The 15,018-nt window shown below is 40.5% G+C and overlaps 1 protein-coding gene across 13 annotated transcripts in view; it reads right to left on the bottom strand.

Moving 5' to 3' along the window:
* EBF1 (EBF transcription factor 1) overlaps positions 1 to 15,018 on the bottom strand; it is a 412,231-nt gene that overhangs the window by 239,257 nt on the left and 157,956 nt on the right. The gene's annotated exons all lie outside the window — the stretch shown is intronic.

A 15,018-nucleotide genomic window follows, 5' to 3' on the forward strand; every position in this document is an offset into this window, starting at 1 on the left:
TTTTCTATAAAAATAATAAAGCCTAGCTATTCATATCTACGTATATTTCAACAAATATACCAAGCACCCTAGCTCATTTCTATTCAGGTCTACTTATAAGCAAATGATAGTGCATTTGTTATATATTAATAAATGCATCCCCTGTGATGTCAAAATTTAATATTAACTTTTACATATTGATTCTGAAGGTAACAATAAGAAACAATGACATCACCATACACATTAGGATTATTATACGTCAAAATGTTCCAATCCACTATATCATTAGAAATAACTGTCTGATTGGCCAGGCACGGTGGATCATGCCTGTAATCCCAGCACTTTGGGAGGCCAAAGTGGGTGGATCACGAGGTCAGGAATTCAAGACCAGCCTGGCCAATATGGTGAAACCCCATCTCTACTAAAAACACAAAAATTAGCTGGGCTTGGTGGCGTGCACCTGTAATCCCAGCTACTTGGGAGACTGAGGCAGAAGAATCACTCGAACCTGGGAGGCGGAGGTTGCAGTGAGCCAAGATTGCACCACTGCACTCCAGCCTGGGTGACAGAGAGAGACTCCTTCTAAAAAGAAAGAAATAAAGAAAGAAAAATAAGAAAAGAAAAGAACTATCTTATTTAAATTATTGGTCTACAGCAATGAAAATGCCCAGGATTTATTGTACAAATAATAGCCATCTTAATAAGTTGTCTATACAGAGTTCAGTAATGTATTAATTGCAACTCAATCAATATAACCACAAATAAAGGATGTTATTATTTACAAAGTAATGAGCCAGTGGAAAAGCAAGCCTTCCTTGTTGATGCAATGAATGCCAAGAAATAAAAGTAATTCAGGCCTCTTGACCCCACCTGCCTTCACCCATAACTCAAGGCAAATTTAAGGTGGCTTCACCCCATCTATGCAATGTGGATCAGTAATTGAGGTGAGAGGATGCATAAAAAGATTTGCAGCTGTATTACTTTGGACAAATTACTTCTTTGATGTTCATTTCCCTCAACTATAAGTAGGGATAACACTAGTTCTTATCTGTAGAAATATTGTGAGCATTGAATGTGATAATTTTGCAGAATGGCAAATAGTAAGCACTCATTACATGCCAGTTACCATCATAATCATCATCGATGTTGTCATCATTTTTCTCCATGCTCTTTCCTTAACTAGATCTTCTATCATGAACGCAAGAGGTGTCCTGAGTTTTGTTTCATTTCATGAACCACTGCGTTGTTCTTCTTCCTGTGTACCGGAGCCCTAAACAGCGCCTTAAATTCAGTGCTTTCCTCATATCTATGAGCTGAGCTTGGGCTGACATATATAAGATACATATATAATGTACTTGGGTGTATATCATGCTATATACACCAACAAGTACACAGCTTATCATTTTCCAAGTTAGCATCGTTATTCATTCTAATAATACAGGAATTAAAATGGCTTCATAAAAGAAAGGCCTTTTCACATCAATGCCAGCAGGCACAGCCCATATTATGCTAAATGCCATTCCGGGTACTTCCCAGAAAATATTGGCGGCCAAGTTCCCAGAGGCAGTCTGCACCCAATAGATAAGACGAGGCAAAGAAAACTGTACTGGAAGAGATCAATGACCTTGCTGGCTTGTGTTTGGCTATCAGTTATCTTGGCTATCACTTACTATGTTCCAGGCACTGTTCTGAACACTTTACAAAGATTCTCTCATTTAATCTTTGTAACAAATCATATGAAGAAGCCATCATTATTATGCCCTCTTTACAGTTGGAGAAGCTCAGGCTCAGGGTGTTTAAATAGATTGCCTAAAATCAAACACAGCTAGAAATCTGCAGATCTAGGCTTCACACCCGGGCAGCCTGCCTAAAACCCATTTCTCACAACACCATTCTATAATGTCCTAAAAAGTTGGTTTAAACATTTAAACATTTAGGGATCCTACTATCTCAAGCCAGAGGCCTCTGAGGACAACTTGGATAGAAACCATATGATGGTCAATTATGATCTCAGGATGTCAGATATATAAGGGTTCAGATCCCTCCCAGGCCTGCCTCTACTAGCCTGATCTCTCTTTGACTCATTTTTCTCATCTGTGAAACAGGGATGGCAATAGGACCTGCTCCATAGGCTTGTAAAGATCAAATGATAAGTTAGAGTAAAATGCTTAGCACAGTGCAGGGCACATAGTAAGTGCTCAATAAATAACTATGTTAATTCATTGTTCTCTCCTTTCTCGGAAATACATTATTTAAAAAAAAAACAAAAATAGAAGCCCTGTTACTTATCACATTCAGCTTTAAAAAGCACCCCTCCACCCACATCTGGATGATAAAATGTGATTCTTATGAAAAAAAACAATTTTTTGGCACCATGCTCCCTATCTGCAATTACATCAAAATCACATTAATTGAGCTATAACACTGTCAGGCTCAGCAGCTGGAAAGCACACCCATACATTCTAAAGAGAAGGCCATTAATTCAGCTCTCTACAGCGCAGCAATGAAATTGGGATGTCCGTTCTTCAGTGTGATTTACTGTCTTTCAAGCCGCTTAAGTGGGAACCTCTACAAAAAGATTTAAGTTAAGTGACTCTTGTGCTGCTCTGAAGCTCATTTATTATTGAATTAAGTTTTCATTTCGTTTAAAGGGAATAAAGAAATATAGTTTTATTTGAAACAAGGTAAAACATTTAAAAGAAATCAGCTATTATGATCCAGGAAGCCAGTTTATATATCTGCAAATGATCTCACTCTGCTTACGCTCTGCTGAAAAGCCAAATTTAAACTCATCAATATTGCTAATATGCATATAATTTGAGACTTTTGCATGACAGCTCGCCCTTACTTTTCATATTTTATCATTCCTCTCTTTTAAAATTTTTTTTATCTTTTTTAAAAATCAAGACAGTTAAGACAATGGGCTAGAGAAAAAACCAGGCAAAAATAAACATCCATTTTTGAAAAGTCTAGATTTTCGTTATGACATGAAGGGAAAAGTAGGAGGGAGAGACAGAGGCAGAGAGATACATGTTATAGGTTATCAGTGTGTGGCAGAAAAATCAAGGCATGACAGACATATAATATTAAAAGATTTAGAGTGTCCTGGTCCATAGATGAATTGCATGTGGCAAGCAAACAGAGAGTAATTCTCTACTAGTAGAGTATGTACAACTTCAGTGCCTAATTTATCAGCTTTTGTATCAGGCATCAGGCGACAAAGCTTCTTTAGAATTAGTGACCCTGTCTGTCCACAGTACAGATAAAAGAAATGGTATATTTCTACATAATGTTTCCTCTTCTAAGTCTCATGCAAAACAGCTAAGAGTAATATTCCCTATACGACGAAGTCCCTAAAGAACTAAGCACTTCTGAACAAACTATATTTTTTAAAAATCTGCTAGGACCCCTATAATGGTGTCATTTACACTCCAGTCACATGTGTCTACAGCACAAGACCCTTCATAATTAGGTATATACACTATACCAGCTCACTGCCTAATTAGCAAATTATGTTGAAAATAGCATCCTGCTAATTAACGGTTATTATGGCATTTCTGAAGCTGAGGCTTTAATTATCACCAACCTAATGCTTGTGTACAGAGAAAAAAAAAGCCCCTCCCCTTTTTAAATGATCAATAAGTGCAAAAGATTATTATAAGGCAAATCTGCTGACAGCTGATTAATTTGTTTGATGCAAAGTTGCTGCGTGTTTCAGATTATTTTATGGGAGTTGCAGGAAAAAGGTACATAATTTGGTTTCATTAGCAACCTCTGCGATTTATCACTAGAAAATGCACCCCCCACACCTTTTTTGTTGTTTGTTCAATTCCCTCTGTGTTTTTGCCTGTACCAGCATCAAAGTCAAGAGCAGGAAGTTTTAATTAAGTGACACTAATGAGGTCGTTGAAAATGATACTTCAGCAATTCAGCATGCTGTTAAATGTGTTTATTCTATAATGTCATCAAAGGTGATTGTTTTCCCTCGTAATAGATAAAATTCATTACCATAAGCATTGTACTTTTGAGTGTTAGAAATACGAAATGCAAGTTAGTCAGGTGTATCTGTTACTTTTTTTTTTCTTTCCCTTTGGCTGCCAATTCAAGTTACTGGACCTAAAACAAAACTCTAGCAAACAAGGCTCGAGCTGTTTTCCAGTTTTTTTTTGGTTAGGTCTCCCATGTTAAGTAATTAACAGACCCTGCCAGAGAGGAACAGAACAAAAACGAGCATGCAAATGACTAATCAAGGAAAGCTGGAATCAACAAGATAGAGGTGAAAAGATGCTCCTCTGAGCCTGGCCATTGTGCGGCAGGTTCTGTGCCTCTGACCACACACAGCTGCCCACCTTCCCATGCCCTGGAGGTAAAGCTATGTAGCCCTACCTTGGTAGCAGAGGCTGTGCCACTACACAATTCAGCATTTGATTTGAATAAGAATGGTGTACTATGGATTTTTTTCTTTAAAATGGTTCCAGCCTCCCAAACACAATTATGGTTGTATGACGCATTTTAGGAATTTATCACATTGTGAATTTCCACACTGCCTTCATAAGAATTCAAACTTCTTGTTCACATTTCTAAGGCATCTAATGAGGGCAGGCATTAAAAATGCCCCCATTTTACACACAAGGTAAACTGAGCAAAGTAATTTATCCCAGGTCAGAGGCAAAGCAAGTATAAACCCTGTTCTAATCTCATCTCACCAAGTCATACCACCTCTGCAATTCAAAATGGTGTCCTTCAATTTTCTCAGGTTACTCAAAAAAAACACAAAAAAACAAAAAACAGAAAACACCTTTTCATACCTTGCACAAACTAAAAAGCCCTGCAGTGTTTCTATGGCAGCCTGTTTCTTTATGAATGGGGGGCCAATGTTAGACATTTACATTTTTAATTTTTCATTTTTATAAGCAATGCTTTGATGAGCATCTCTGATTTTCTTATGATGGAAATGATGATACTGTGCACAGCAAACTCTTCATCAAAGCAGCAGGTCCAGTCTCAGATCTTACCTGATTTAGCCAACAGTAATTATTTCCAACGAAGTTGCCCATTTCTGGTTTACTTTTTTTTAATGTCAAAAAAAAAAAAAAAGCCATTCTGACCCATCACATGTTATAACTCACAGCAGTCACTATTTTTCCTAGAGCGGTGCTGCTGATTCAGAGTAAGCTCAACATACTCCACACTTATGTACAAACTTCCCAGCCACAGATCAGGAAAAAACAGGCGTGTGGGGGATTTGGTCAATACACTTAACTACCGTGAATGAAAGTTGTTTTCCCTCCTCGTGGAAATCATGTTTGGGGCTGGTTTGATCCTGGAGCAGCAAGGGGTTGAATTAGATGACCTCGTGGAGTTTTCCAGAACACTCTCAAAGACTATCTCCATCAAAATTATTAGTCAATTCCCTGAAACATCTCAGGAAATGCAAACATCAGTATCACGGGGCAAATCAAACTTTGACTTAATTTGTCATTTTTAAACTAGTTAGCTGCAGAGGAACCTCACAATGCTCTAATATTATATAAATGGTCACTCGTTTATTGGAGGGTTCAGAATAGGAAAGACATTAGAAATGGCTCAGCAGTTCTAACAAGGTGGTAAATGTTCCAAATCCCTATCTAATGTGCATTAATGCCACATGAGAATATACAGGGAGAGGCTTAGGGGCAGCTAATACTCTAGGAGGCTGTGAAATGTTGGCACAGCCTCCTAGAAATAGGAGATACTCATCTACGAATTAATGGAAGGACGTTTCTAGAAGAACCAGATGCCTTTACCAATTTTCATTTATTGTCTAGAATTTAAACTTCTGCTTCTCTTCAGAGTTTTTTTTGTTTGCCACCTTACCTTTAGCAACCAGCCATATGCTCTTTAATAAAATGGCAAAGATGTCAAGTAATGATAGCACTCAGCACCAGTATGGATACAGCAGATGAGCACTCTCACCCATGGGAGGGGAGGGAGCACACACTGGCACAGCCTCTCTGGGAAGCATTTTGGTATTGCATCAAGAATTTAAAAACATTCATATACTTTGAGCCTGTAATTGCACTTCTACGAATCTATCTTAAGGAAATCAGGGATGCTTATCAAAGCATTATTTATAAAAATGAAAAATTAAAAACATAAATGTCTAACAATGGCAGATTGGTTACATAAATGACGATATATCCACATGATACAATATTATACAGTCATTACAAAACATGTGTTCTTGCAATGCATATTAATAAAAATAGTAACAAAGGAGAGGACTAAAGATGTAACATCAGGTATAACACATATGTCCTCATATTCATAAATTTCAATGCATCTATTTATGTAAGCATTAAAATAAAACAGTAGAAAACAAATACCAAAGTGTGAACAGTGGTTATTGAGGGGAAGATAAAGTGAAAGGCAATTTTAATGTTTATCTTTATACTTTGTAAAAATTATTCCTTTTAAATATGAAAATTGTAAAATAATTCAATAATATTTCCTAGAATGTACCCAGTTGTAAAATAATTCAATAATATGTCTTTCTTAGAATGTACCCAGATGTCATTAGAAATTTTATATTATGGTATAATTTATATCATTACGCAATTTATAACATAATCGGTCCAAACGTACATACTTTCTCTATGAACTTCATAACTATTCAGCCACATTCAAGCCCAGAGATTACTGAAATGCTGGAACTGGTATTATGAGATTCTCAGGAGGGCACTCCCAGAACACTCCTTTAAAAGTAGCTCTGTATGTCATACACATAACAGTTACCTCAGTTTGCATAAAGTTTCCTATAGATTCACAGGAGACAAGAGTGTAACATTTGAAGCCCCAGATCATTTCCCAGCACGGTCCAAGATCCTTATGGGTAGATATTTTTCTTGAAGGTTTTATTTACTCACTTTACAGACTGATAGACACCCTGGTCTCCGATCCCTCAGAACTTCTGAAGCCACTTTCCCTTTCAGTGGGCTTAGGATAAATAATTAAATAACTGAGCCAAGGCTCAGTTCGTTTACTCTTGTTTTTTTAATTTTTTTTCTTCCTAATCACCGAGAAACTGTCAATACATCCATATGGCGTATCACTTAAATTTTGAAAACTAAAAATTCAAAGCAAATTGGGAAAAATGTTTTCACATGTAAACTTATTCCCAGAGACTGTTTTTCAAAAACAAACAAACAAACAAAATGTTTGAAATTGCTTTTTCCTAAAGGAAGGGGGGATAGTTCAGCTGCAGGTAGGAAACTTACCACTGTAGGCAACCATCATTCTTACGAAGGATAACATAATTACAACTAAAATGAAGACACCGAAAGAGGTGCACAAAACAAGCCACCTTGTCAGCTGGAGATGAGGGGATCAATAAATTGTTTGCTTAACATTTCCCAATCAAATTCTTAATACAACAGGATTTATGTGGGCTTTGGAGATGCTCAGAAAAATAATATAGATTTTTCCCTATCGGAGAGTAAATAAAATTCAACTACTCATTAAAGGGTTCACTGATTATTTGTTTGAACCTTTTCAAAGCTATGAGGAGGAAGAAAGACAGCTGAGAACAGAGAAACCAAGACTTGCATCTTTGTCCTGTTGCTTAGTAGTTCTGCCACTTCAGGCAAGTGACTTAACCTCCCTGAGCCAGTGGTAACTCACCTTATTTATCAAAGGGTGTGGAAAAGCTAAGTAACCTAACACAGAGCTGGAGAAATAGTAGGTGTTCAATATAGGTTTCTTATTCACTTTAAAGTAAGCATACAAAAACAAATAAATTAGATCTGCTCACACCCCAAAACAAAAGAATCCAAATGCATAAATTGAAAGCACAGACCTTTCAGTAAACACAGCACCTCCTCTGCTTTGCACTTCCACAGAAGGACAATCTGCATTGATGTCACAATGCTTTAATGACTCTTTTTTGTATTTTGCTCTGTTATTGAATTATACAAAAACGAAACTTGCCCTCATTCAGTATCTATTATACTATTGAAAATAGAATCTCAAAACCATGATAGGGAGCCACGGGCAGATTTCACCATGCCCATTACACACAGGCAAATGAGAATGGCGTGTGTGTGTGTGTGTGTGTGTGTTGGGTGTAGGAATGTGTTTGTGGTATGATTACCAGGTGAAAGGGATGACACAGACTCTCCTGAACGACTTACGGGAGCCGAATCTCACTTTAGAACCGTGTGTCATTTATATGCGTATTAGTTCCTTCCTTCTTTCATTCATTCAACAACCTCTGCAACGCCAGGGTAGTATAGTGCACTCCATACACATACACACACACACACATACACACTCGTACGAGAGCAATCCCACCATCGCCATGCTGGATTCTCTCTTTAAAGTTATCTGGAAGACTGCATGCCATACCACTCTGTAGAGATGAGGGGAGGTCATTTGAAAGAGAGAGAAGCTTCCAGAGTGAAAGATCTTGGGACTGACCTTTTTCTTCCTCTTTCTCCAGCTCTCAAGTTCAAAGGTTTTTGGTAGTTCAAATAAGCCATTCAAATTTCAACTCTCAGACAGACCTTGCAATGGGCAGTGTTGAATATTTGGAAAGAGTACAGACTCTGGCATTGTAGAAGTTACAACACAATCAGTCCAAACATTTTTCCTCTGTTAACTTCATAACGATTTGAGTCAGAATTCTTGCAAGTTATTTAGTCAAATAACTTCAATGTCCTTAGTAGGCTGTTATGAAGATCAAGGGAGACATGTAAAGTGTTCAGCACAGTACCTGGCACATAATATTCACTAAATGTCATTGCCAGAGGAAGCAGTAAGTAAAAATTATAGCCCGACCCTGAGCTAAATGCTTTATGTACATGATTGCACTCATTACAAGTCTACAAGGTAGATACTATCATTATCCCCATTTTACAGAAAAGGAAACAGATTCATTGAAATTAATTTGTCCAAGATTCAACAAAAATCTGTTAGAGCCAGCCAGGGTACAACCCAGGCAGGCTGGCTCCAGAGCCTAAGATGTTACTGATACACTACATTTTTTAATCTATTAGATTAAAACACATTTAAGAAAAATTGGCACTAGTGTTTATTCTTGTGAAATGGTGGGCCCAGTTTTTGTTTGGCCTCAATGGAGGTGCCTGGGCAGGCAAGTGTCCTCCATCCAGCTCCCTGCCCGTCATCCTATTCCCCTGCCCAAGAGAAGATGAGAACAAGGGGTTTGCCAGAGGCATCTTAGAGGCAGCAGCCAGTCAGAGGCTGTGTTCTGAGGGCACAGTTAAGGTGAACTCAGAGAGCACAGCCCAGAGGCACCAAGAAGCTGAGGACACATTCCGGAGACGCAAATGTGCTGCTACAGCACAGCCACCCCGCTTGCCCAGCAAGCCTCGGGGGAGCCATGGGCACAGGTGCTGCTGTCCCACTCCCAGATTAGCATAAGTGAACTGGGGCAGGCCAGCTGGTAGAACACCCTATATCCACTGCTGCAGACTCACTGCATGTGCCCCCCCCACCCCACACACACAGGTGCATACAAATGATTAGAAAACATATACAGAAGGAAAACTAGACCCATCTCCCAAAAAAGGCATTTATCAAAAGGACAGCACATACAAAAAGACAAACTAACATGATTATTTTCTTCCCTTTAGTGACTCTGTTTAAAATGATCACAGTTCCCATCACTATAACGGGCCATTTCTTGGTTGGAGCACATTTAAGCAACTCTAACACAAAAAAGTGCAAAATGTATCTGAAGTAGGGACTATGTATTCATTTAAGCAAATTCATGACGAACACCTCCTCTGTGCTGGGTATATGCCAGAAAAAGACAATATATATATGATTCTAAAAATCTGCCAGGAACCCAGAGGTTTTTCAAATAAGTAGATGATTCATATTTCATTTTTATTCAGCTATCTTTGCACTGGGTGGCCATTTTCTGAGACAGATCCCTCTGCTCAGTAGTCCAAGATAGACTGGTTGAATTAGGTGATGCTACTGGATTAGAAAATATTTTTTAAAAAAGGAGAAGCTTGGTTTCCCATCCTCTCTCCAATGCAACCAATGAAATGATAAATAAACATCTGTGCATGTTCCCTAGGTGTCTGACCATACAAAATGCCTTGCTACTTCCATTCTTGCTTTTTGCCAAGACCAGCAAAGGGGAGGTGACATGGGATAACACCTGAATATGGTCTTTGATTAGCTACCTTGTGAATCGTATTTCCTGCCTCAGTTTCCCATTTCAGCTGATCATGAATGGATGACCCACATATATAGCACAGAGCACAGGAGAACAGACGCTGCAGGCAAAGGGTCTCAGTTCAAACTCAGCTGCCACCCACCACCTCTGTGACTTCAGGCTCAGGTTTGTTACTTCATATCCTAGAGACGTGGTTTCCTCCTTGCTATGTAAAGGTAATAATAGTACCTAAAGTTGTAAAGACTAAACAACATACACATACAAAGTGCTTAGCACACTGGCTGGCACATATAAGTGCACCATTCTAACATCAGCATGTGGATGGCACACGGTAGGCTTTGTAGGCAATACCCAGATAAATCAGTGACTCTTCCCACATTTGTGAGCTCACAATCCACAACAAGAATGAGAATCTATTGTAAGTCACTCCTATCGTGACTTGCAGTTTTCCAGCACAGTTGTACTCCAGCGTCTGTCTACAGCTATGCACTGGCTTCCTCCTCTGGATGGGAAACTCCTTGAGGGCAAGAATTTTGCTCTATAACCTTAATCTTGTTGATCTTCCACTTCCCCCAGTATGAGCCATAATATCATGAACAGAGTAGGCGTGAGATAAATGTTTGTTGGATGGGTAAATGAATAAAATTGAGAATAGGAAGTACCACCAAAGAAAGCCCTGCAAAAGTACTATGGCAAGTCATAGGAAAGAGGGATTGTTTTTATCTGCTTATACCAAAGTAGAGGTTAGGGGAGATCAAAGAGAGGGTCATGGAGGAGGGCAACTGAAAGCTTGGCTTGAAGAATAGGCTGTACTTAGTGCGACTGATTGGGGAGGGTCATTTCAGTCTCTCGGTGGCCTAAATTCATGCTTCCTCTGCCCTCAATAGTACAATGAAGTACAGGTGCATGAATATCAGAAGACTGGGTGGAGGTACTTTTCCTTGCATTCAAACTCATTTTTTTTCTGAAGTGTCCAGAGTCCTTATCACAGGGAGTTCACATCAGCTCCGTCTTTCAAAGAGATTTTTATTTTCCACCCAACCTGGTTTAGCATCATTGAGAAGGTCTTCCATATGAAAGATTAATAAATAATATAGTTAGGAAGCCTCGGATTCATTCTGGGCCCTTCAGTACCCCTGAAAGAAATAGGCAAATTGGACAGAAATCAAAGAAGGGAAGCCACGAGGATTAAAGAGAACAGCAGCAGGAGCTACTTATAAGGGTTCCCGCAGCACCAGCCAGGAATAAGCAAAGCTCAGGGATGACAAAAAGAACCGAGGATCAAATACTCTCCCTGAGCAAGGGTGTAGGCACACCGATGAAGGGAAAGAATTGCTCAGGGTCACGCAAAGGGGTAGAGCAGAGCGGAATGGGATGTAATTACAGAAAGGAAAACTTAGGCTGAATATCAGGGCAACCTTCTTAAGAGCGGGCTCTGTTTGAGTGCGGAATGGCTTCCCAAGGGAGGCGGTGGAAGCCCCATCGCTTGAGGTGCATAAAGCCACTGGACAAAGAGCTGGGAAAGAGAGTGTGAGGAATAATCTGCCTGGGCAGGGGGTGGGACAGGTGACCTCACGGGGCCGCACGGCTCCACACTTCAATGACACGTCAAGATGTATTTCATCAGGCACCCACTGGCGAGAGCCTGAAGCACTGTCCCCCACACCCACCCCTTGGCCATTGTGCTTTCTCAATAAGCCACTCAAGAAACATTCCCATTCACTTCAAGAGCTCCTCCACGGCTCCTGGCTGCCAGTCAGAGCCATGAGAATAATGTCTCACTGTGGACCTGGCATGTTCACACTGTAAGGCAAAATGTACCTTTCTTTGAAGGAGGAATTTTCACTCCGGCTCAAGTGCCTTGGTCTTTGCTCCTGGAATCTTGATATTTTTGTTTTGGTTTTGTTCTTGTTTTGTTTGAGACGTTTTTCAATTCAAAAGAAACTCATTATCCTTACTGCGGAATCTTGAATAACCAACATAAAATTGCGATACTTTAACACAGCCTCTGAACTAATCAATCACCTCCCTTTTGCTCCCAGGGGAGAGTCCAACATTTCTGCCATGAACCCTAGTGCCTTCCAGGCCCTGACCCGGGACAGCCTGTGCAGCTTCACCTTTCACCCTCCTCCTCCCCTCCTCTGCTCCAGCATTATAAGCTATTTAGGGTTTTCCAAACAAGCTATGTTCCCTTCTCCTCCGGGAATTGTCCCAGCTGTTCCCTCTGTCCCAAACACTCTCATGCTCTTCCCATCTTTATTACTGTCTTAGTTGGCTGGGGCTGCCATAACAAAATACCAGATTGTGTGGCTGATAAACAAAGGAAATGTATTTCTCACAGTTCTGAAGGCTGAGAAGTCCAAGATGAGGGTGCTGCAGATTCAATATCTGCTGAGGGCTCTCTTCCCAGTCTGCAGAGGGCTTCCTTCTTGCTGCAACCTCACATGGCACAAAGAACGAGAGAGAGAGAGCTCTCTTTTCCTCTTCTTATGAAGACGGTAATGCCATCATGGGGCGGGGGGAAGGGGCTATACTTTCCTAACTTTCTCTAAAGCTAATTACCTCCCAAAGACCTCACCTCCTAATAATATCACGTTGGTGGTTGCAGCTTTGACATATGAATATTGGAAAAACACAAACATTCAGTCCATAACATTCCAAAGCTCAAAGCTCTTTTTTTAGGACCTAACCTTAAATGTCAGCTTAGGGCCCCTCCAAGAGGCATCTATGACATCCTGGATTTAAGTATGGAATCACTGAACATAACATGGGCTTACTGGTCCAACTTTCCCACCAGTCTCCAGAAGAGTAAGAGCTGTGTCCATATTATTTTCTGCTGTAACTTCAAGACCCGGCACACAAATTGTGCTTTTATGTATCTAAATAAATCAAGGAGGAGCGGCCCATTAAACAGAGCCCACGGGCACTTGGTGCTACTCATAGGCCTCACATGTACCTCAGTGCTTATTATGTGCAGGACAAGGGCTGAATCTTCTGAAAAACACAAAGATGAACTAGAAACTAACCCTCAAAGACTTATGGCCTAGACAGAGAAAATATGTACATAGAAATCACCTGTGCTCCAAAGTACAAAGTTGAAAGTGCCAGAAGACATGGACACATGCTATGGAAATTCAGGGGCAAGACGGGTACTTCCAGCTGGCTTACAGGGAGTTGGAAAGCCTCCTAGAAGAGGCTGGTAGTCAACGTGAAGATGATGACCAGAAAATGGGTATACCAGATGGACAGACCAGAAAAAGCAAGGGCAAGAAAACTGAAAACCTCCAGCACAACTGGCTCAAAACTGGAATTAAGTTGAAACTTAGTTAAAAGGGAAGCTATTTGGTATCTTCAATGTCAAGTTTGGGCTTTATTATGCACATGGGGAATGACATAATCAGATTTTGCTCTGTGGTACGATTTGGGGGAACGTGGACATCTGCACTACAATTGTAGGAAAACCTCTAGTCTGCCACTTTTTAAGAAACCAATCAACGAACATCAATAGTCATGGAGAGTTAACTGTGTCTGCTTTCCAGGTGGGGGTGGGGGTAGGGGAGGCTGTGAGGTAGCTCCTACCTCAGAAATTATCTAAGAAACTGTCATCATGGAAATCTGTCTTTCTTGGACCCACAGAGCCCAGGATCCCACAGAGGCGCACGACTACCAAGCTAACAAACACCATGGAGTCTGAATATTCCAATTTGGAATTCTGAAACAGTCTCAAGGAATACACTCATACCCTCTTACCACTCTCCTCATTAAAGGCTTCACCCAGGGGCTTTCCTACTCTCTTTCCAACTGCAGCACCCAGTACCTCTTTACCTGGCAGGTAGCTGTAGCGCCTTGCCTCGCCCTGCTGCGTTCTGGGAGTTTTCTTGTTCCCAGTTCAATTTAGCAGAATCACCAGCTGCAGCCTTTGCTGGTAAGAGAACCACAAAACAACTAGCCAAGCAGCTGGGTGTGATGGATCCTGCAAACTGCTTCACCTGGGAGAGGGCTGAACAACTTGGAGATTGTGTGCAGGACGGTTTCTTAGTCCACACACCTGCTGAAACCAAAGGGTGGGATTTGCCCAAAAATTGGAGGTCCCACATCAGATGGTGATGAGTCCAGGGAGTATTAATAACTGTGACAACTTCTACTACTGTGTCCAGAACTGTGGTATCCTAGGCCACTTAAATACATCCTCTTTTCTAATGTTCTGAAGGTGAAGTGATTCGTCTGATAAGGCTCAGAAAACAAAAGCTTAGAGAGGTAAAATAACTTCCCCAAGGCTAGACAGCTGGCAAGTGGTGAAGCTGGGATTTGAACCTAGGTTTGTCTGATTCTAGAGCCCAGGATCTTAAGCATTTTGCTATGCTATTTGGTTGCTGTAGTTCTTGGAATGTTCTTGGAACATTCTCGGGGAGACATCAAAGACAGGAAGTTCATACAGGCCACCTTATCCAGTCTTTTACAAGGAGAGAAGATAAAACAGGCTCTTTCCACACAATTAGTCTTCTGACTGCACCCCCCACCCCCACCCCACCACCCCCCACAGGTCAAATGGAGGATGGACTCCAATGGAAAGTGAATCCCCAACAGAGGACACTTCCCGGTGGACTATCTCTGGAATAAAACCACTCCAGATGAAAGGATGGCCTATGTATGAATTGAAACCAATTATGATTATAATCATTATCTGTGTAACATTTGGGTAGGAGACAGCTCCTGACAGCTTTTTGTGAGAAGTTATGTCTGTCTGACTGAGCAGACTTTAATTGAAAATGTCAACCACCCTGAAGATCATTAAGGCAAAGCTCTTAGCCTCAAGAAAAGACACAACTGAAAACAATCATCTGTTGCTGACTACC

The sequence above is a fragment of the Macaca fascicularis genome, chromosome 6 (genome assembly GCF_037993035.2).
Source record: "Macaca fascicularis isolate 582-1 chromosome 6, T2T-MFA8v1.1".
In the NCBI taxonomy this organism is placed as follows: Eukaryota; Metazoa; Chordata; class Mammalia; order Primates; family Cercopithecidae; genus Macaca; species Macaca fascicularis.